Consider the following 24980-nt stretch of genomic DNA (forward strand, 5'->3'; position numbering starts at 1 on the left):
CCCTATGTAAATATTGTAACCAGCTGAATAAATCTTAAAAAGACTGTGACTGGTATCATTAATGTTATTTCACATAGTAAATACGTCACTGAATCGGGAGAACTCACTGATATCCTGTATGATTAATTAATTGACTGGTTGATCCACCAAAAAAGGATCTGGTGCCCCAAATTATTAAGATGGTTTATGATATTCATAATTCATAAACCAGACATAATAAACCTTCATGTTCAGTACATACATATATTTAAATTCACTACATTAATTAGATATGAAATATTTTAGTAGGGGTGATTTCAGGCCCTTTTAGGGGTGCTCAAGTACAGAGGATCACATAGTGAAACTGACCCCTTAATTAATCGGATAAAATCCGATTTTTAAATGCACGTACATTCAGAATGATCACCAAGCTGACACCTTGTTAGTTAGGAGTACAACCGCTTCCATGTTTTTTTAGGATGCTGCTCCACTGCATAAGACATCACTGTACAATTGATGGATGTGTTTATATAATGCTCATTTAATTTTCATTTTGTCAGATATCCTTTCTATGACCCCATTGCTGTGTGTGTTTTATGTGCCTCTGCTGTGCATGCACGTGTCCAAGGCCATGTTTTGGTCTGTGTGTATTGCATGTGTGCATGATTTGCAGGGAAGGGGCATAAAAGCAATCACCAAGGGTTCAGCTGAAGATGGAATTGCCAGCTGTATATCTTGATGCTGGACATTTATGCCCAGAGAGGCCCGCCTTTCTGCCTGCTCAACACAGCTGCTGTTATGTGGTGAACAGTGCATGAGACCCTTTGCATTTTCCCTACTGTATGTAGTATGCTGTCTTTGCCTCTTAATGCACAATTAAACGCACTTTACTATATGGTAGTAAGGCAGAAGCCTCATAACAAACCAAAGATTGGTGTGAATATATAAATGACCAGTCACCCTGCAACTGTGAATATCCAGTCATAGCTCAGCAACTGAAACTAGGGTTGTCAAGTTTAAATAAATATTAAAGCAGAGTGCATGGGGCCACAGAGAGAACAACACTCTACTTAAAGAGTGTGGAGTTTTTTTTAGCATTTCAAAGTATATTTAGTTACTGTCTGCTTTAATTTGCTATTGTTAGCATATCAGGCTAGCTGTCCTACTACCGTACCTTTGGGTGGGATGTTCCAAAAAATAACAGCACAACAAATTGGGTAGGCTATGGTAGTTTGTGAGGTTAGAAGTTACTAGGGGGAGGTTTACAAATGAGTAGCCTCAGCCAACATTTGCCAAGAAAGAATTATCTTTGCCAAATGCTCACAATACTAATTTTATGAACTCAGCTTTTCTCATAGTGTAGAGAATGTTCACAGCATTCACCAGCCAGATTAGCCTGGGTTCAGGAGGCAGACACTCTCTGTACTTTTAAGGCTAGACTTAAAACCTTCCTCTTTGACAAAGCCTATAGTTAGGTCTGGCTTCAGGCAACCCTGAACCATCCCTTAGTTAGTTATGCTGCTATAGGCCTAGACTGCCCGAGGACCATCGGTGCACTGAGCTCCCCTACCCTACCCCCCCCCCCCCCCCCCCCCTCATGTATATTCCACAATTGAATGTTACTAACCTTGTGCTCTCTCTCTCCCCTAGTTTGTGCTCTCTCCCTCCCTCTCTCTCTCTCTCTCTCTCTGTACCTTCTGCAGGTGTCCCTGGTCCTGGAGCTGTTTATCGCTGATGTGCAGTTACTGGCCCCACCAACTTGCAGTGTCTATTTGTTGTTTATTGTTGCTGTTCTTTTCTCTCTGCTCTATCCACTCACCCCAACCGGTCGAGGCAGATGGCCGCCCAAACTGAGCCCGGTTCTGCTGGAGGTTTTTTTCTTCCGTTAAAGGGAGTTTTTCCTCTCCACTGTCGCCAAGTGCTTGCTCATAAGGGAATTGTTGGGTTTTTAGTTTTAGTTTTTGTAAAGTGCCTTGAGATGATTTGTATTGTGATTTGGCGCTATACAAATAAAATTGAATTGAATTGAATTGAATTATAGAAAAGTTAACAAAAACAGAAAAAGAAAACTGTTCTCAACATCTTAAAAAATACAACTGCCAACAGTAAAAGCAAATGGAACTGACATGTCTAATTTTAGATAATACAGTGCAAGTCTATTAACATTAAAATGTTGCACAGCTTTGCTGCACCACACTGCTTACTACCTAACATTGATGTACTTATGCAACTCAAAATCAATTTCAAAATCTGACTCCTTACTCTCTTTCTAAACACTGTTAATTTTGAAACTATAGCACAGTCTGTCAATATAAAGAAAATTTATTGACATCTTATATATGCTGTGCAATAATAAGCTTTTATACATAATAAAGTCTTATTTTTATTTGCAACATCTAGTATATATCATCGACACTGGTAGCTTAAACCTGATGTCATGAGGCAGCAGGACCCGTCTCTCCCTCTCTCTCTTCCTCTCATGTCCCCACCTTTTTCTCATGTGTCTGGGTGTGTCTCTTCCCTGTGTTTGTCCTGATTGAGCACAGGTGCGCCAAGTCAGAAGAACGCAGTACCAACTAGAAAATTGCATTTCCTGGAGAAGATGCGTGTGAATGCTGAAAGCTGAATGAAGCTGCCAAACAATGCTGAAAGTGGCTGAAATGCATTGCTGAATAAGCTGAAGGCTGAAATACAGTGCTGAAGAATCCTGGAAGCTGAAATGTAAACCTGGAGTTGAAAGCTTAACTTGTTTAGCTAAAAAACTATCCAACATTGCTGAAAAGAGTGGAAAGAGAATCATATGATGTAGAAATTGCTAAAGAAAGAAGTGTTAAACTAATATAAAAGAAGTGCAGGAATTTCATAGTAGGATTGAAGAGAAGGCAGGAAGAACTCATCCATCCATCCATACATCTTCTATACCCGCTTTTTCCTGAAAGCCAGGGTCACGGGGATCTGCTGGAGACCTATCCCAGCTCTCTTTGGGTGAAAGGCAGGGGTACACCCTGGACAGGTCACCAGTCCATCACAGGGCCACATAGAAACAAACAACCTCACACACTCACACTCACTCTACAGGCAATTTAGATTCACCAATCAACCTAACATGCATGTTTTTGGACTGTGGGAGGAAACCCACACAAGCACAGGTTGCGAACCCACGACCTTCTTGCTGTGAGGCAGCCACTCAGCCACCATGCTGCCCACAGGAAGAACTCAAAAAGTCAAATATGAGTTAAAGAAAGAAAAAGGGAAGAATGAAACAGCAAAAAAGTTAAATTGTAGAAAGATTATATAGTGTAGTTTTAAAACCAATAAATATTGCTGACAATTACAGAAGGTAAATGATGTGTAACGAAAGCAGGAATATTTCCTATGGAGAAAGAAGAGAAGATGGAAGGAAAGACTGAAAAAAAGGGAAGAACTGAAGGAATGAAAGTAGTTTGAGTAAAGAATAAACTGATGTGCATTGGTCAAAAGGCTGAAAGGAAAATATGTGCTGGAAAAGAGCAAATATTAGCATTTCTTAACTTTTATTTTAAAACCATATAATAAAAAGGCTTTTATTTTGAAAAGGCAGCATGCTGCAGGAGACTCGTGTCCTTGAGTAAAGACCTGAACTTTAATTCTGAATTGTTGTACTTTGTAACACTAGAGTAACTTCATACAATAACTGTATACTTTTATTGTCAAAATACAAACATGTCTGCCTGCAAGAAGACCACATTGCTGAAGTTTAAAATGGCTTCAGTGGGTGCCTCCATTTTAAGGTTATGTTGCTGTTTCAGGACTTTTAATTTGAAAGGATGCTATTAAAAGGCTTTTATTTTGAAAGGAGAGAGCTTTGCAGGAGACTCACGTGATCACAGATTATAATCCTAACTTCATTATACTTTACAAAGGTGTAATAACGTCTTACAAATAACTGTAACTGTCTTTTATTGTGAAAGGTCAAACATGGCCTCCTGGGAGAAGACACCATGGCTGACATTAAAAGCACCCTAAGTCAGTGTCTAAAGCTGTATGCCAATAGCTAAAGTTCATTTTAAGCTCATTTTGTTATTTCTTGGCTTTTATTTTGACAGAATCCAGAACAAAGGCTTTTATTTTGAAAGTGTTGTGAAAGTGTCACGTCCTGCTTGGAGAAGACATGGCTGACACTGAGAATAGTCCCCATCTATAACAGCAGTGGACATTAGGCAGCAAGTCAGTCTAATTACCAACCACAGACAGCTGTTGTCCTGCGAATGAGTGACAGTGACACAGCGCTTTCCACACGCAGAATACAGAAGCTGAGAAAACTTCACCTCACAAAATGGAGGACTACAGAAAAACTATAAAACCTATCAAAATAATTCTTTCATTAATAGAACCAAGAGGCTTCAATGAAGAGACTGATCCAGATATTCCAAAAAATGAAGGATTGCTGGCGAGTTAGAAACAGCCTTCATTTGTGTTTTTCATCAGAACTCCTGGAGCTCTTTTATAATGGGAGTGAATGTGAGATTGAGCAGTTACTCTCTGTGGATTTGGCTACCTGGTGGAAAAACCATAGGTCCTATCAGAGTGAGAGTAGCATTACCTGTAGGAAGACAGAAATCTCTACTACTTTAATATATAAATTGTTTATATAGCTGAAAGTTAGCACCAGAAGAGAAGAGAAGAGACAAAAAAATTTGAAAAACGCTGAACAGCAAAAGCTAGAGTGCTTGATGTCACTCATGACATCATGCACTCTAGCTCTCTCCCACAGACACCAATGTAAATTTCAGAAAAGAGCTAAAAAAACCATAAAACTTAAACTGGGATTAATCAAAAACCATAACAAATATCAAAAAGCCGAATACAAGACTAATAGATTAATGCCTTCTGACCCTTTTAAAGGTCGAATGGTGTTTCTAGCTGAAAGTATGCTAACACAGTTAAAGCTGAAAGAGGACTGAGTTGAAGAGGATTTGAACATTGTCTCCCTTCATTTCAATGGGACAAAAAATTTGAAAAAAGCTGAATATCTTAAAGAATAGGAAAGATATCAAAAAGCTGAATAGAAGCAGGAATGTCCTTAAAAAGCTGAACATTTTGATATTTTAATGGTTTTTCTAGCTGAAAGTATGCGGAAGAAGATAGCGACCGAAAAACATACGGAAGAATAATAATAAAGACAGGATAACAATAATGTGAATGCTGATTCTAATCGGTCACACCTGCAACCCCCATAAAGTCGCTGGCTTCTGATGGACACATCGCCAGTTCATCTTCTCACCTACTTTGGTAGTAGCCAACCTGCTAACCACTCACCGACCAACCTGTCATGATGATTTCTTGCCTGTTGGCCACCTCCCACACGGGGAACGTCAGGCCAAGGATCACCGCCGACAGCTACCCCGGCTTTGCATTTCCTACATCGTGGCTTTATTTTGGGGTAATGTGTTAGCTTGGGCACAAGCCCAGTCAGCCTCTTGCTCATTGATGAGCCTCACCCTCGAGGAATTCCTCGAGCCAGGGGGTCTGGAGTATAGTGGAATATGCAATAGAGTTCCAGACTGTGGCTTCGGATACTGGTTGGGAGGAGAAGGTATTGAAGAGACTGTTTATTAAGGGGCTTAATGAACAGTTAAAGGACAAGCTAACCTGTCACAGTGAGGAGCCTACTTTAGCCTCCCTGGTCTGTCTGACCATTCGCCTGGACAACAGACTGCACGAGTGCCAGAGAGAGCAAAGGGGGAATGCCATCCTGTCCCGGGCTCGAGCAGCCACTGGAACCAGCCAAGTCCACCTCGGGTCCGACAGCGTCTGGTCTTTCACGACCCATCCACCGACCACAATGGACCCAGAGGAACCCATGCAGCTGGGCCAAGCCTTGAGCGTCAGCAGTGAAATTACGGGGGTTCAGTCATCGACCTGCTCAAGCCAGCTAAAAGGGCCAGCTCACCAATAAACTTGGGAGGATTGGTGAGCCAACATAGTCACCAGGTTTTTCCCCCAGGGTTGCGCAACCTGCAACGTTAGTTCTAGATCATAAGAACCACAGCCTCTCAGCCCTCGTGGATTTGGGGCTAATCCCCTTGGGCCAGAGTCTCTGCGCTGATGTGTTAGATGGGCTGCTTTTAGCCGGCATCACCTGACTCTCCTGAACCTCACTGACTCTCCTCCTGATGGGTAACCACTGTGAGGAGATCAGTTTTAAAATAATTTCATATCTGGTTTCCCCGCTCATGTTAGGTTGTCTCTGTGGTTAGCAGCGCAACCCCCACATTGACTGGGTCCGGGGGCAGGATCGAGGGCTGGAGCATGTATTGTGCGGCATCATGTCTCCTCTCTGCCCTTGCTCTGTCACCCGAACTGGACACCCTGACTACAATGCCCCCCGACTTGTCGACTTGAGTGCGATCTCGCCTCTGTCTTCAATAAAGACAGGGCCATATCCCTTGCCCCCACAGGCTGTACAACTGTTCCATCGATCTCCTTCCGGGGGTGACCTTACCCTCTAGCTGGCTGTATAGCCTGTCATGCCCCGAGAGAGAGGCGATGGAACGCTACATACAGGAGTCCCTGGCGTCCAGTATTATCCGGCCGTCGTCCTCCCCCGTCGGGTCTGGGTTCTTCTTTGTTGCTAAGAAGTTCAAAACACTCCACCTATGTATTGACTATCGCAGCATTAATGAGATCTCTGTGAACTGTTACCCCCTGCCCCTACTGGCTTTGGCTTTTGAGGTCCTGCAGGGGGCGGTGGTATTCACCAAGCTGAATCTCCCTAATGCTTACCATCTTGTGTGCATGTGGGAGGGGGACGAGTGGAGACCGCGTTTAAAACACTGCTCGGTCACTTCGAGTGTGGGGTCATACTGTTTGGCCTGTCCAATGTGCCAGCACTTTTCCAGGGGTTGATTAACGACGTGCGTAGGGACTTCCTAAATCGCTTTGTCTTTGTCTATCTTGATGACATCCTGGTCTTCTCGCGCACCCTGGTCGACCATACTTCTCACATTCACCAGGGGTTGTAGTGGTTGCTCGAGAACAGGCTACAGTGGGTACGGAAAGTATTCAGACCCCTTTAAATTTTTCACTCTTTGTGTCATTGCAGCCATTTGCCAAAATTAAAAAAGTTCATTTTATTTCTAATTAATATACACTCAGCACCCCATCTTGACAGAAAAAAACATGGTCATAAGTATTCAGACCCTTTGCAGTGACACTCATATTTAACTCACATGCTGTCCATTTCTTCTGATCCTCCTTGAGATGGTTCTGCTCCTTCATTGGAGTCCAGCTGTGTTTAATTAAACTGATTGGACTTGATTAGGAAAGGCACACACCTGTCTATATAAGACCTTACAGCTCACAGTGCATGTTAGAGCAAATGAGAATCATGGGGTCGAAGGAACTGCCCAAGGAGCTCAGAGACAGAATTGTGGCAAGGCACAGATCTGGCCAAGGTTACAAAAGAATTTCTGCAGCACTCAAGGTTCCTAAGAGCACAGTGGCCTACATAATCCTCAAATGGAAAAAGTTTGGGATGACCAGAAGTCTTCCTAGACCTGGCCGTCCAGCCAAACTGAGCAATCGTGGGAGAGGAGCCTTGGTGTGAGGTACAGAAGAACCCAAAGATCACTGTGGCTGAGCTCCAGAGATGCAGTAGGGAGATGGGAGAAAGTTCAGTCAACTATCACTACAGCCCTCCACCAGTCGGGGCTTTATGGCAGAGTGGCCCGACGGAAGCCTCTCCTCAGTGCAAGACACATGAAAGCCTGCATAGAGTTTGCCAAAAAACACATGAAGGACTCCCAGTCTATGAGAAATAAGATTCTCTGGTCTGATGAGACCAAGATTGAACTTTTTGGCGTTAATTCTAAGCAGTATGTGTGGAGAAAACCAGGCACTGCTCATCACCTGCCCAATACAATCCCTACAGTGAAACATGGTGGTGGGAGCATCATGTTGTGGGGGTGTTTTTCAGCTGCAGGGACAGGACAACTGGTTGCAATTGAAGGAAAGATGAATGCGGCCAAGTACAGAGATATCCTGGAAGAAAACCTCTTCCAGAGTGCTCAGGACCTTAGACTGGGCCAAAGGTTTCACCTTTCAACAGGACAATGACCCTAAGCACAAAATAACACAGACCCTAAGCTAAAATAACAAAGGAGTGGCTTCGGAACAACTCTGTGACCGTTCTTGACTGGCCCAGCCAGAGCCCTGACCTAAACCCAATTGAGCATCTCTGGAGAGACCTGAAAATGGCTGTCCACCAACGTTCACCATCCAACCTGACAGAACTGGAGAGGATCTGCAAGGAAGAATGGCAGAGGATCCCCAAATCCAGGTGTGAAAAACTTGTTGCATCATTCCCAAGAAGACTCATGGCTGTACTAGCTCAAAAGGGTGCTTCTACTCAATACTGAGCACAGGGTCTGAATACTTATGACCATGTGATATTTCAGTTTTTCTTTTTTAATAAATTTGCAAAAATTTCTACATTTCTGTTTTTTTCTGTCAAGATGGGGTGCTGAGTGTACATTAATGAGAAATAAAATGAACTTTTTTGATTTTGGCAAATGGCTGCAATGACACAAAGAGTGAAAAATTTAAAGGGGTCTGAATACTTTCCGTACCCACTGTATATATCAAGGTGGAGAAATGTAAGTTTCACCGCACGGTAGTATCATTCCTAGGGTTCATCAGAGGCTGGGCAGGTACCAGTGGACTGCCAGCGCATGTGGGCTCAGGCGCGGGCTGTGCTTGTGCCGGCTGGCGATTAGTAGGGCAGTCAGTCTGGTTCTCCACCAGAAATGTGCCCCTGTGGACGGTCTCACGGAAGCTGGAGCCCCGCTTCATAGGGCCATTCCCGTGTGTGTCTGGGTGTGTGTCTTCTCTGTGTTTGTCCTGATTGAGCACAGGTGTGCCAAGTCAGAAGAATGCAGTATGAATCAGTCACACCTGCAGCCCCCCATAAAGTCTGATGGACACATCGTCAGTTCATCTGCTCACCAACCTGCTAACCACTCACCGACCAACCTGTCACAGTGACTTCCCTGTTTCTCTCCTTGCAGGCTGCATCCTTCTGTGAGCTTCTGCCCACTGCTCGATGCACCTATCTTTTACCTGTTGGCTGCCTCCCGCACGGGGAACGTCAGGCCGAGGATCGCCGCCGACAGCTGCCCTGGTTCCACCTGCCGCCTGCCCGGCAGATTTTCCTCCTTCTCAAGGTTCGCCCAGTGGGTCCCAACCACCGGCTATTCAGCCTTCGTACCGACGGATCTTCTCTCGGTTCAAGACATTTTCTGTTCAACTTTCATTAAGACTGTTTTTGTTAGTAAAAGACTTGGCATGTGCTTGTGGGTTCTCCTCTCTCGCACACTCTCTTAACGTCCAGAGGATACAAACCCAGTCGATCTGCACAAGGGCCAAATGCTGAGATAAATATATGAGTAAATGGAGGTTTGTCAGGATAATTTTATGGGCTGTTACATTGCTGTGTCTGATGAATTACATTTCACATTGGTTATTCAAATCAGTTCATCTTTTGTGACATCTGTGTGAATGAGCATTGACACACAGCTTTGAATACTAATCTTACATTTCATAAAAACAATGAGTATGAATTTGTTTGTATTCCTTTGACATACTGACACCTGTCTAATCAAATTTATACAGTCAGGTCAATTACACACGTTTCATGCACTAGTCTTTTGTTTCACATCGAGTCTGCACATACTGTTGTGTGAAAAATGCTTGGTGGTTTAGTTTTAGGTTGTAGTATAGGACTGATTTGAAGGATGTACTGTATATTTTTAAAACCACAGTGCTTGAATAGCCAAAATCTTTCCTCTGGTGTTTATCATTTCACCATTCCCAGGTCTGCTACTGTAAATCCTGTTTTAAAAGGGAGTGTCTGCTGCCAGCAGTTGGGGGTCACACACAGCTTATCCCTGCTGTTGTTTGCAAGCTGCACAGAAGATTTGTGACATGCAACTTGTTCACTGCATACGTTGCACCTCCTGTTTATTCCTAGATCAGGGGCCTGCTAAATTAAATTTATGAGCATTTGTTTAGATTTACAGTCAGACCAGTTTCAAACTGGCATGATTCAAACTGTAAATATATTGATCTGTCTGTGAACATGTTTATGATTGAATTGTCATATGTAGCGTTTTTTAGTTACCATCTGTTTCTGAATGTTTATTCCAAAACAGAATTATTGTTGCTAATACGCCCAATTAGCTGTTGAAACAACCTATATAAAGAGCCAAGGAAGTAATCAATAATGAATAAGACCATAATTAATGTAAATTATATTTATATATATATATATATATATATATATATATATATATACTTTTCCCTATTATCATTGAATTATTCCTAATTCATTGGTTCTGAGTGATATTAATGTATTTCTTGTAATAGAGATTAGAGCCTTACATCTCCAGATAGAAAGAAGTAATTTCTCATTTCACAGCTTTTTCATATATCTCTGATTAACTGCATATCTATAATATGCCTTATTAAGCTGTCCATTGTATTTTCTCATTATTTAGACATAAATTCGGTCAAAATGCTCTATGCATTACGGTGCTGCAGTCCCGCTTATGTGCATGAAAATTGCACAGCTGTGTTTCCCCTTACTAGTACAAATTTTTTGCAGATGAAAAATGCCAGCTTTAATAAGTCTGATAAATTACCAGTTGCAAATTGTTGACCACTCAGTTTTCCTGACAGGTTGTATTGCCTGATTTTCTCCTTTTTATACAGACCCTGCACGTGGTGCTAGTTACAGATTTAATGATGTTAAACTAACTCAGCTCTGTTTTTCCTCCAGTGAATTTGCTCTGTTCAGTTTTGCGCTCACTCTCTCTTAATCTCTCACATATGCAACTGATGCACACAAAGGAGCCATTATTTTAGAATAATTACATTATTAGTGGTGATTACCATACAGGTTCATATACTCGAGTAACAAAGCAAGACTGACGTGTTATTGTAGATATAGTAAGCTGTTCACCTCAGGGTTGCTCAAACCACGTTAATGAGGTCAGTAGCTTTTGACAGCAGTGGTACAGTGTACATGCAAATGAAGGGAACTACATACCAAAAGTACAACAGTCCAAAGCTCCAAAACCTTCATGGTGTTTATTGCGCCAATGGGCAGATATTAATACGGTGAATGTAGTCACCCAGTGTTACATGCTTGCACATACATGTAAATGTCCACCACTCAGTGTGGGCCAGTTATATACCATTCAGCTGAAAGAGCCAGTTGTGTGTGACATGTAAGCTGAATGTGTGTGCTCCAAATGTGGACTTCTGTAACTGTGTATATGTCTATATGTGTGTGTGTCAGGGAAAGCCTAATATCCTGCATTGTTAAGCAGCATTTGACACCTTCTTTCCTTACCATGGAGACGACACTGATGCTCTTTGATGTTTCAGTCTTTAAATACTTAATCCTGAAAAGAGGGAAAAATTAAGACCCTCCTACATTTGAATGCTGTTTTGTGGTTTTCCACATTGTATACACACACACACACACACACACACACAAACATATACACGTGTACTGGTGCTGTGCCTGTTTGACATCTATACATATTTGATTTAATCCATAGATGCTCACTGAGAATTTAGAGAAGAAAGTAAACTCTCTGAATTAAGCTCAATATCTGGAGTTATATGCATGTGAATGCTTACCACTGTGTGTCAAACAAGGTTGTGTGAGTTGTGTTTCTACTAATTAAAAGCGAATCTTTACAGCTAGTTCAGGGTTTCAGCAAGAGTACAGCCCTTGGTTTTAGCAGTTATTGTTGTCAGGGTTTAGTGCTCATAAGAAATATCTCTCACAAGAGCCTGCAATTTTGTCAGGTGCCAATTCATAAAAAAGAGTGAGCAAACAAAAAAGCAGGGAACACACAATCAAAAGTTGGGAAAAGTGATTGTTGCATATCTGGTTAAATATTTAAGTAGATGCCCTGACAACATTTCACTCTTCCATTAAATAAATAATAGAGGAAGATAGGATGGTTAAGAACAACATTAATGTGGAGGATGGGAAGCAAAGAGGATACTGTAAGGTGATGCTCTTTTGGCACTTACTTTAACAGAAGTTACTGAATGTGGTATCATTTTAGTGCATCTAGTCATCCAAGTGTTAATCCTAATAGTACATGATGGAATTCTGAAATGTGTCCCTGGGTGGTCTCTGAAATTTGTAGTGATTAATGAATTAGGTTGTATATATGGAAGTCAAATAGCAGCTTCTGCTAATAGGATTGTAAACTTCCATTTTTTTTTTCAGACCTGCCCCAATTCATCACGCCTCCTCTCCCTGTCAAACCCACTGCCTAAGACGCTGGGTGCACCCTGGCGGCAGCATCCCGGGGAAATGTTTTCTCAGGCTCCTGAAGGGCTTGACTCTTTTTCTACATCTTCCTAAAATTCATGCAGCTGTATTCCTGCTGACTTAGCAGCCTCTTCTGCAGAAGCTCCTGAAGCTGCACAAAAAATATTCTAAATAAAAAAAAACTAAAGACAGTATTGTGGAAAAGTGTGTCAGGGAATCAGAAAGCACTGGTATACCTTTCTTTCTTCCCTAAAATAGATGGATGAGAGAGGAAAAAGACTGAAGGTGGAGAAATATGAAACCACATGCTTAAAGTTTTACAGGTTTAATGGACATGTTGCAATTTTTTGTACAGTAGTCAACATATCCCCTAGAAAACTTTAAGTATTAACTATAGACAAAGTGTGATATGTTACTCCTTGACATCAGAGAGCACCATTGTTGTCTAAACATTCTTAAATAAAAGCACTAGATGACGTGTGCCTTTACTGTGGTGGACAGGCACACTGCAGTTTATTTTGAGTCATTCCCACATATTCCCTCCTGCTCATGATCTGTAGCTGAATATAGTTCTCCACAAACACAGTATTTACTCCTGTTGGAATAGCATTTGCCAGAAACCACAGTGCCAAGCTGATTTAGGAATTTTTTTGCACCTTGTTAAAAAAACTATATTTTTATGGCCTTCACTCATTTTCACAATATCAGCTGAATCACTAGGTAAATGTCTGCTGTGTGCGTTCATGCCTCAGCCCCCAGCTGGGGCCAATCTGTTGGTCAGGTGCGGCTCGGTGGTAGCAGCCATGGCCTTGCCAGCTAACTGTGAGGACCAAACACAGCTCAGATACCAGGAGGGATAGTTTACACTGCAGTGCAGCTCGTAGTACACAACACCAAAATGTTACCCAAATGGAAATATTACTGTTTATCTAGAATTAAATCTCAGAAAAACACAAATATTTTTGAGAGTCTGCACAGAAATCACAACAACCTTTCTGATTGCAGTGAGGGGAGAGGGATGTGGAATGTGCCATGCCAAGGCAAAGAACACAGCAAAGAACACAGATGATGAAGGGTATACTTTTATACGCACTGACAGATCTGTAAAAGTTCAAGCACTCACTAGCCATGTCTAGAAAGCCATGTTGGAAAAATGGTACTGTTTTATATCTGTGAGGTTTTCACTTCCTTTGGAGGACACAAATATATCAGGCAACTACTAATAATACATTAAACACCAGAAGAGGGAGTTTCCCATGTAGATCATCCATCCATCCATTTTCTATACCCGCTTATTCCTTAACCAGGGTCACAGGGATCTGCTGGAGCCTATCCCAGCTCTCTTTGGGTGAAAGGCAGGGGTCCACCCTGGACAGGTCACCAGTCCATCACAGGGCCACATAGAGACCAGCAACCTCACACACTCACACTCACTCCTATGGGCAATTTAGAGTCACCAATCAACCTGACATGCATGTTTTTGGACTGTAGGAGGAAACCAGAGTACCCAGGACCTTCTTGCTGTGAGGCAACAGTGCTAAACACTCATCCACCATGCTGCCCCGTAGCTGTAGATCAGTGTAGGACAATACCCACAGTGGCTACCACCAGTCACCTTCATTCTAAAAGTTGTGATCGAGCACCCTATGCCAGCTGGATTATGTCTAAATAAAGCCTCAGCAGTGTATGAATCACTGTGTCACTGATCCCCTCTGGTGCTCAGACAACAGGTTTTGCCATGTGCAAGCTGTCACTGGCTTTCCACTCTTTCAAATGAAAAATAAAAGAGAAGGAGAAATTGAGACTGTGTAAGAGGGAGAGGAGAGTTGACGTTCATCACTTGAGTGCCGTGGCTTAGCCTAAGAGGCTTGAATAATCAGTATGTTAAGCTGTCAGGGTGTTCGCTCGCACCTACCATGCGCTTACAAACTCCTGGGTGCTTTTTAATCAAGCAAAAATTCTGAGAGGCTGTGGTGAATGCCAAAAGCCCAGGCTAAGAGACAAGCTTTAAAATATCTCTTACGCGTTCTCCCTACATCACCAGATGTGCATTTTCACTGTAAACAGCAGAAAAATAAAGAGTAAGGCATTTCTTAGATTTTTATAATTACTATTTCCTCTATTCAGAAGTCTTTATCTGTTAAAAGTTCTATTGAAAAGCTCAGTGATAAATCTGCCCTGACTTCATGTGCAGTCATAGATGGGAATCAACAAACTGACAAACACAGACTCGGTCTTTGATATTCTTAGCCACACTAGAGGCGATCTATAAAGGGTGATGACATCCAGTCACTCAGTCCACCATGATTCAGATTAAAGTGTCTCCGCTGTGCTCCAGCCTTGTAACCCAGTCCACAAATCCACAGTATTTAAAAAATGAATCCTGTTTACCCTGATCAACATGAGATGAAATCAGATAAACTTTTAATTATTCTTGTAGTTAAAGCAAGTACTAAGTAGTAAAAGTAGTCAGTAACAGTCCAGTTCATGGTGATTATTTTTTACCATTGGTTAAGGTGTTGTAGAGCCTGATGGCAGTGGGGATGAAGGATCTCCTGTATCATTCAGTCCTGCAGCTCAGTGAGGTGAGTTGTCCACTGCAGCTGCTTCTCTGATCCATCAGGATGTTGTGAAGGGGATGGTCAGTGTGTTCCAGGATGGTCTCTACTTTTTTTTGTATGGATCTCTCCACCACAGCCTCCAGTGAGTCCAGCCTCATTCCAGTCACGGAACCAGCTTTTTGCACCAGGTTGTCCAGCCACCTTGTGTCATGAGGTGGATTTTTCATTTCCGGTTTATGGACTTTTATTTTGTGTCTGGTTCCGTATTTCACCTATGTTGATCTAGGTAGCTTCATGTTAATTACTTTGATCAGTTTCACCTGTGTTGGATTAGTCCTTGGTTCTGACTGTATTTATATCTCCCGAATTTGATTGTCCTTTGTTGGAGCATTACATGTGTTATGTTTGTCTGAGGAGAGCTTTTCACTCATCTCCAGGTTCTTTGTTTTGTGTCCTGAACACCGAGTGGCGTTACTGATTTTTTGCCTGTGCCTGGTGAGTCCAGGCTAATAAAGCCTCTTGGTGTCCTGCACTGCACCTCTCCTCTCCTCCTTCACCACCACCAACTCCACCTCCTCGTGACACCTTGCATCCTTCTGTTTTATGCTGCCGCAGACTGCACCTTAGTTTGGTAAAACATGCAGCATCTTTCTGCACACATCTAAGGACCTAAGCTGCCTTAGGACGAAAAGTCATCTCTGCCCTTTTTTACAGAGCACCTGTGTTCAGTGAGCAGTCCAACTTATTGACCAGGTGTACACTTACAACACACTATTACACTTGTAGGCTGGCACGACCTCAGTGTCCTCACCACAGATGTTGACTGGATAAGGAGAGGGCTTAGATCTTCAAAAATCCACTATCATTTCCTTGTTAGTCTTTGACGTTTTCAGTAGGAGGCAGTTTTAGTGACTCCAGTCCCTGTACTCATTCCTGATACATGGCACAATAGCAGTATCATTAGAATACTTCTGAATGTGGCATTGTATTGTATGTGAAGTATTGTATTGACATTGTATTGTATGTGAAGTCTGCTGTGTAGAGTGTGTACAGGAATGGAGTCAAAACAGTCCCTGTGGAGCCCCTGTGCTGCTTTGGACTCTTAGAGAGAAGAGGGGAAGAGGGTAGAATTGTTACCAATTGTAAAAACAGATAAAAAAAACACTTGGTGTACCCAAGTCCTCAGGCCACATTTGTTGACATGTGGTCAAACTACTTCCATTTATCATTTATTCCAGACAATAACTGTTACGTGTTCGTGGTGCTGGAGAGAAGAAGGAGAGGTAGGACCCAAATGAAGGGGACAATAATGAAGGCTTTATTTCCTTCCTGGAAATACCAAGGTACAGGAAAACATACAAAGGGAATCCGAATGAAATGGCAAACCTATAATAACCAGTTGAAACAGCATCAATACCCACACAGGGCAGCGGTGGCTCAGGGGACTCTGGCTCGGGCTGCGGCAGCTCAGGAGGCTGAGACCCGGGCTGCTGCGGCGCTGGAGGCTCTGGCTCGGGCTGCTGCGGCGCTGGAGGCTGGGCAGCGAGGTGAGACTTTGGTGAGTGGGCAGTTGGAAACCCAAGGGTGAAGCCTGCTGAAGACTGAGGTGAGGAGCTGGCCAGGTACTGAGGTGAAGGGCTAGTCGGGAACTCAGGGAAGAAGCCTTCTGGAGAATCAGGGGAAGGGCTGGCCAGACACGGGATGGGGACTTCAGCGGGGACGCTGTTGTCAGCGCACTGAGGCTCTGGGATCCTGGGCAGAACCTCAGTGGGGACGCTGTCGTCGGCACACTGAAGCTCGGGCTGCTGGTGTGGAACCTCAGCGGGGATGGCCACATCGGCGCACTGAGGTTCGGGTTGCTGGACTGGAACCTCAGCAGGGACTTGGACGTCGGCGCACTGAGGCTCAGGAAGCAGTACTGGAACTTGCCTCTTCGGACGGTGGCGACCCCGTCATCGTCAAGGCTGCTGGTCCAGCGGTTCTGTCTGCTGCTGTGCTGGGAGCTCGAGCTGCTGCGGCGCAGGTGGGTCAGGCAGCGAGGAGGCCGCTTGGGGCTCCGGCGGCGAGGAGGCAGCAGGCTCAGGTTGCTGGACCGGAGATGCGGTGACTCCTCTCCGCTACCGCCACTGTCGGTGGTGATTCTGCAGAACAGCATACTCAGGCTGGGCATGAGAGGGAGTGAAAGGGGACCCAGGCTGGGGAAGAGAGGAAGTGAGAGGGGGCCCAGGCTGAGTGAGTGTGAGCTCAGGCTGAGGGAAGAAATCCTTTGGTGCCCTGGCCGGAGATGTGACCCCCTATCGTGTCACCGTCGACGTCGGGCAGTGGGCGTGCTGCTAGCGGAGACGGGAGAAAGATCCCATGGAGCCAGGGACTGAGCCTTCAACTCCTGCCAGGTGGTGCGCGCTTCTGCCAGCGTTAACGATAGTCGAAGGCTGGAAATCCAGCGGTGAAGCGTGGAGGATCGAGGAGGAAGGCTGGAGGCATACCTTAGCGTGGACGAGCTCATCGGGTCCCTGAGGTTCTGGTTTCTGCCTCTATGGGCAGCGGCGAGGCCGTTGCTGAGGCTGCAGGATGGGAGACTTGCGCTGAGGGACTCCGGCTTGGCGCCGCTGCTGGGAGACTCTGGCTTGGTGGTGCCACTGCGGGACTCTGGTTCAGTTGAGAGAACCTGGGAAACCGGTGGGGAATCCTGGAGAGCCAACAAATGGAACAGGGGCTGAAACTGGGCGAGGCAAAACAATCTGGCCCCCTCGAAGGGAAAACCCAGGTCCCTAAGCGTCGTCAGTATGGCCTGCAGAGAACAAAAAAGATCAGCACACTCTTCTGATCTTTTCCATTTTATGAAGCGTCGGTGCCGGAAACCCCGCTCCTGCTGGGCGCAAACATGTGCTGCTGAATAGTCATCGATGGTTCGGAGGATGAACTGAAAGGCACGAAATGACTCCCTTAGCCACTCTTCCTCTCGCGTCCTTCCATGGATGTCCGCTGGGTCCATAGTAGGTGGAAGCATTCTGTTACATGTTCATGGTGCTGGAGAGAAGAAGGAGAGGTAGGACCCAAATGCAGGACAAGAATAAAGGCTTTATTTCCCACCTGGAAATACCAAGGTTCAGGAAAACATAAAAAGGGAATCCGAATAAAACGACAAACAAATAGGTTGAAACGGTATCAATAGCCACACAGGGCGCATAACTAAACATCTTCAGTGCTTCCACAACAACAAAGGGAACAGAGAATCATTTATAGGGGGAAAACAAAAGGTGATTGGTGAAAGTGATTACCCTTATTAGTGTAAAGCTGCCAGGGACCAGTGCAGGGGAAAAGCAGGAAGTCCAAACAAAGTAAAGGTCCCGGCAGGAAGTCCTGATAGGGACACATGACAATAACACCCTTCTTAGATAAATGGCAAATAAAGTAAATAAGTAAATTACATACATGCATACATAATGACAGACATTCATAGTGTACACCAGCTGGATAGGTTTAGAGGTCAAACCTTTCTAGGTGGTGCCACATGTCTAATTTTGCCTACAGGATGGAGCAGACAAAGTTTCCAAACATTGTTTCAGAGAGGATGGAATCTCTGCAGGGATGGGCAGGAGTGGTTGGAAATTGTGAGTCAGTGAGTAGGTGCAGGATTTGTCCCATGCAGACCTCTAAATCATTAATAACATTACATAGTAGGGACACAAATAAAAAAGTTCTCCACAAACTGGGTTAGACTATACAAGTGCACCATCTGTTATCACATTAAAAGGTTTAAAGTTATCTCAAGTTAATTAGAAAAAAAAATGTTAACAATGGTTTAGTTGAGAGAGGAGAAAACTAAACCCAGTGGCATAAGAATAGCTCATGGTTTAAACTGAGCTCATATTCTCAAAGGTCAATACTGATATTCCGTATCTCCTCGAGCAGTTCCTGAGCTCTACTAACCTTTCTCTCCACTGTGTTTATCAAATGCCAAACGGCTGACTGTTTCTCGTGATGTATCTTTCTTGCGAGAAATCTCAGTGAATTTTAGTCTCTTTTCACAACTATATAGTTTATCAATCATGCTGTTTTCACAGAATACCTGGGAAACTGTTAGAGCTTTCCTGTTCTTTTAATCAAGAAAATTAAACCCCGGCCCTATCCATTTTCTTTTGAAAAATGGAAAACTAAAAGTCAGCTCTTTCAACACCTAAAAATTCTTTTGGAGTAAATAGTAAAACCAACATGGAAGCAGTTAAACAACGGTAGTAACATCCTCCTGAAGCTGAATTCTTTGATTGAGGTCTACTGTTTGTCAAACAAAAAAGTATGAAATTTAGAAATGGATCCTGTACACAAATATTTCACACAGATAGGAGTCCAGCCAGAGTCATAGTAGGCACATTTGAGCTCTAATCTAATAAACAAAAATCACAACGCAAGGTTAATTTTGCCACAACATTCCTCCATGTGCATAGCCCTCTGACCACTACAGCTCTCTTAACTCCATGCCAGCAATAATATTTTCTTGTCACCTCACCACTTGAGCTGAGTTTCTGAACCCCCATGTATTAGCGAGTATAAAAATAGTACTGAAACAGGGGGCAGAGGGTCTGCCTATTTATGACCATGCTTCACTATGCAAAGTGATGCTTGGAAAGCAGCAAGGAAGACTAAAGCCCTGTTCCTGTTCCATCTTTCCCTTCTTAACCCTCAGTCTCTTCCCGTCCTAACTTTTCACCCTCTCTGATAGATCTCTCCACCCTTCAGTGGCTTAAATTACGTAAGCTAGTGGCTTTGCACAGAAGGAAAAAAGGCCATCAGTTTTCACAGATCATAATTCTCTACAATAGCTTCAACTTTTAAAAGGTGCCATGTTCAAGTTTAGCCTCTGATAATTCCTAACACCCCCCAACCCTTGCATTCTGATATGATTTATGATGCAGGATAGATTGTTTTTTAAGTTTACAGCCTGGCTCAGTGACAGAGAACTGCTTACCCATCAAGTGAGTATGAAAGAGAGGCCAAGAGGCAAAAACACACTGCAGGAATGCCCAGTTGATTATCTGTTTCCAGCTGAACAGATCATGTTCAGAGAGGGAGCTGTTTTAGGGCAGTGCTCGTGTCAACCTCAGCTGTACAAATATACAGTCCAAAACATGGTTCTAAGCTTCTGTTAGGTCTGGACCTGCATATTTGGCCCAACAAAAACAAAACAAGAATTATAAGTCCAGTTCTTAGTCTAGGGTGTAGGCTACAATTGGCTTATTCTATTTCAGACAGGTGTACAAAACATGCTTCAAGTAAGTAAGTCAAAGAGTAAAACTGGGCTAAAGTATCACATGCAAATAAGTGTAATGACATTTTCAGCTGTTACCAGCCTTACTGAGGCAAAGAGGGGTTAAATGACAACAACACCAGAAAAATTCCATCAGCTTCAACAAGGTCAGGATGTGGGCTACTAAACCACAATACTTAACCCAAAGTCTGATGACTGAAGATAGCAGCATTAACAAAAGATTTCAGGGTGGGGGGTGTTTAAAGACGTGATAATCTAGTTGGCCAACACAGCAACAACTAAAGGCAACAGACTCATAATTTAGTGTTTTTACATTGATGTCACAGTATGTTGATTGGACTTTAAGATTACTGTCATTTCGGGACTATACGTCGCACCGTAATATTAGTATAGTCTTAGTCACTCTTAGCATAAACAGAAAAAAACATATATAAGTTACTTCGGTGTTGAAGTCACATTTACAATTATACTAATTCTAGTCTAAATTAGCCTATGAAGAACGTAGGCATAACACCAAGCAGAAGTACATTACAGAATTCATTCATCTGTGTTAAGTAACGTTAAACAACTGCGCCAACATCAGGGTGGATGGAGATGAAACAGCGTCTCCTCCTCCTCTCTCAGGTTGTCTGAATATCGACACTCAGTCCAAACTTTGTTTCAGCTGCAGACTTTATTACCTGCACTTTGAAGTCTGCAGTATAGCTCTTTCTTTTGGGCGGCATTTTCACTTGTGTTGCACTAGGAGTTAGAGTTTAGTGTGAACATTGTGTACTTTTTCAGTGGTACAATATTATCTTCACTTCAGTCATAAGTGCCATCTAATGCTAGTGACTACTCAACAAAATTACCATAAATGAACACATATAAGTCCCTTCGCTGTACAAGTTGCACTACAAGCAAGAGTAATAAAAGTGCGACTTATAGTCCAGAAAATACGGTAATTTGTTTTAATGTCCCAGTAAGCTGTTTTGCTATTATTAGTGTGTTGTTTATAGAAAATAAATTTTCCAAAAACACCTAGAGATGCACTGATATGGTTCTTGTCCTTATATTAAATTAATTTCCTTTCTGTAACTGTGTATTTATGTACTGTACATGCTCATATAGGCAGTTACAAGTTTTTTGATGAAGTGCTCATAGATACGCCTATAAAAATGAATGAAATATGATTAGCCTAGAATGAAATTGATGTTAAAATATTATCCAGAAATACTATGGCCCTGGTAGAAAATAATAGATCCATTTAAATAAAAATAGTAAATTCATAATTCAGTCCCTTGTGTAGAAATTTGCTGTATGACTCAATGGAAAGGCAAAGAGAAAACTAAAGCTTCTTAAAGTAATTAAAAACACAATAGATATTTAAGAAGACCTTTGTTTTACCAAAGATGTACACTGCATATAATACAATACTCAATTCTCCAAATTTAAATTCAAGGACAGCATTAAAACTTAATTTGGCATGGTAAGAAGTTAATCTGTACAATTTTTGTTTGCACACCAGTGTACATTTAGTTTTTTAGAAAGTCTAAATTCAATGACCATCAGACCAAACATTAATTTCTTTACCGCTCTTTTGTCTGCATCCATTTGCCCTCCATCCCTGTGTGACAGCAACCAAGACAGCAGCCAGTCAGTGTCAGTGGCCTTTTTCAGTCAGTCCCTACCTCAGCAACTCCCGGCACACTCTGTGCCCTGAGCCAGGACAGCGGGGGATCCGGAAAGGCTCGAATGGGCCAAGGCACAAAGGGCCAGCTGCTTGCAGAGCTCTGGCTTTACACAGAGTAAAGTGGGGCTTACTGAATATACTGGATACATGTGATCCGTCTTGTTATAGTGCAATTACTCCAAATGGAAAATTAGTGGTGGAAACAGGAACACTTTGAAAATGAATTGTGAGGAACATGTTTGTAGAGGCCATATGTATTTATATAGGAATTTATCAGGATTCTCTGGTATCACTTAATCAACCATCCTTAGTTTTAATGTCTTTTCTTGATGATCTTCTTTTAAAAACAAGCTAGTCTACTCACATTTAATTCGCTGCCACTCCAACACTTCATGTGTTTTTTTCTAAAATCAGTTCCCTAACACCTAGTGCCCTAAACAGACATCTGCGGCATTAGGTGATGTAAAAGTGTAAAACTGATCTGACATGGTAAGCCACACTCATTGTCTGCATTATCTGTGTGCAGCTCAACTTTAGCTTAAAGCAAGGGCTTATGAAGGCATGCAAGTGCACAAACAGAAGTGTGCAAAAACATCACCAAGGCTCATAAATATCTCGTTCTACTAGGGATTTCACATATGCATTCTTATGAAAGCTTATACTGAAAGAGTTGATGTGCAGTAACTGTAAGTGCATTAAATATAGCTGCATGAGAGCTTCGTGGCTGATGTGGCAAGGAGAAACATAATTACATGGAAGAAACAAAGGCAATTTTATTTTCTTAATACTAAAGTTCTCTCAATGAATTTTCTACACTGATAATTGACTAAACTTAGTCTGTGTTATTGGTAATTTAAAGAAATGAGTCAATTTCAGAAGATGCTTCAGATTTGTTATCTGAAGTAGTAAAGACACAATAAATGATTAAATACATTTTTGGGTGAACGAATTAAAATTACACTGTGGACTGTTAAGAAGAGGATGAGTTGTGACTTTGCTTTAGTGTTTGGCCCAAAGTCAGATGAAAATCTTAGAGATAGTGAAGAGACCGGCATGCAGTTTAAAGTAAAGAAACCCAGTTTACACTTCTTAGTAAAATAACTGAAGAACATCTGAATGAATAATGAAATCAGTGCTGCAAAAACGTCATGAAAATGCTGTTCATTAATATATTTTTGATCAAAAACATGTTCACGGTTTAAATATGGGAGTCAGGGTTTCCAGCTTTTTCATTCAATTGTTCCACATAAACTATCACAACAAAAGCCTTTCAGTAGAAGCTGCTCTCCGTGAAGACATTCCTGTTAGGAAGTCCCCCATTCACAAACGGCTTTGTTACAGATGAAATGAGAAATAAGAAAGTGATCATCATAGAAAGGAAGGTCAAACTGACTGGAAGCCTGATTTTTAAGTTGCAAACTAAAAATGACTGCAATATTAAATCAGTTCCATACAATAAAGGCATTCAAATTAACCATTATTTATTAAACAGAAAATGTTATCTGTGATGTGGTTGCAGCTAAAATTCACACCTAGTTTTGCAGATAAATTGAGTAGGAGGACTTTACAAATGTAAATATGTGATTAAAATCTCAGCTATATATTTAAACACTCACCTCTTCTCAAAAACCTTGAAACAAAACACCACATCAGGAGCATTCTCTCAGCTGTTGACATTGTTGTAAGATCCAATTTTCAGATATGATAGAGTGGCTTTAAAAACTCTGGGCTGGCAGTATTGATGTCTAAAGCACTTTAGCAGTATCTCTGTCTCCCTCATAAATACACGTATGCACACACACACACACACACACACACACACACACACACACACACACACACACACACATACATATATATATATGCACACACACAATCCACTTCCCCTTCCTGGTAAAGTACAGGATGTGTGGATGGAGAACTAAGCATTTTTTTTCTTCAACTGCTATTGCCAGGAATGCTTTATGGACCATGTGAATATTGGAGTTCTCCGGCTGGAAAGATTGCTCGATTCAATCAAGCAAGTCACTGCCTTGTAAAGTCATTACACTTTGTGCAATGTCATGCGTTCTGGAGCCAGTGGACAGTCCTGTGTTCTGTTCCAGCATTAGAGAAGTGGCCTAGTGAAAGCATGTGTGCCTGAGACGTCAGCACCTATAAATAGCCATTACAAACTAACACAAACACTTTGCAAAAATCAATTAGAGATGCATTTTCCCCTGACCAGAAAACAGCATTTTGTCCTTATCCTGTGCCATCAGTAAACTTAAATATAAAAGATTTGATTCACTTTTCAACTGAATTTGCAGATGGTGAAAGCCAGAGGGTATGAGATTACGCAAGATACAAGGGGAGAAGATGAAGAGATTGTGGCATACTGTGAGGAGGGGGGAGGGGATTCAATATCAGGCAGGAATATCAGCGAGCAAGAGCAAAAATACAGGTGACCTCACTGATATCATCTTTTGCAACTGTCACTTTTTAGAGAGAGACAAAAGTGCTTAAGGGAAAACTTTAAATATACATAAAGGTAAAGCAGAGAAGCAGTAGAGAAGAGACAAGTGAGATGAAAGAAAACCAAAACAAGAGCAGTGGTGAGTGAGTGAAGAAGTCAGACAGGGCAGGAAGTTCTTGCAAATCGGTCAGCATGTGAGCAGAGTCTTACCTGCCCAGTGGTTGTGGCTAGTAGGATGGAGAAGTGAGGAAAGTCAAAGGGTCCTGGGGTGGTCTGGGTGGTAAGGGGTCCGGCTCGAAGCAGGGCTGGAGGGTGGTCCGGGAGAGGGGAAGAAGGATGGAGTGGCAGGGAACAGGGAGGCTAAAGGGGGGAAAAGAAACGCTGCTTGTCTTTCCCTCCCTTTCTCTCTCTCTCTTTATCTCTTTTCCCCCTCCAAGATACACACATACTCTGACACACACGCAGACGGCAAAACCCAGAGTCACTCAGATAACAGGCTGAGAAAGAATCTTTACATTTACATGCTCTGCCACAGGGGTAGGATGTGTGAGTTCTCCTCCCACTCTCCTCCAGGCAGCCAATGAGAGCCTGCAGAGAGGTGTCCAAGCAGCCAATCAAAGTGGAAGCAGCCAGTGCCTTGCTGTAGCCAATAACTGCAATAGCTCATATCCAGTTGGAATAATTACAATATGGACAGAGTCATGAAAAGC

At 42.6% G+C, this 24980-nt stretch overlaps 1 protein-coding gene across 6 annotated transcripts in view; it reads right to left on the reverse strand.

The window, feature by feature from the left end:
* pcbp3 (poly(rC) binding protein 3) overlaps positions 1–24745 on the reverse strand; it is a 79341-nt gene extending 54596 nt beyond the window's left edge. For all 6 annotated transcript variants that reach the window (XM_026295472.1, XM_026295470.1, XM_026295467.1 and 3 more), the window contains exon 1: positions 24481–24745. The gene's annotated coding sequence lies outside the window, so the exon portion shown is untranslated. The remainder of the gene's footprint in view (positions 1–24480) is intronic.
* Between the last annotated feature and the right edge of the window lie 235 nt (positions 24746–24980).

Source organism: Mastacembelus armatus, chromosome 21, assembly GCF_900324485.2.
Source record: "Mastacembelus armatus chromosome 21, fMasArm1.2, whole genome shotgun sequence".
NCBI lineage: Eukaryota > Metazoa > Chordata > Actinopteri > Synbranchiformes > Mastacembelidae > Mastacembelus > Mastacembelus armatus.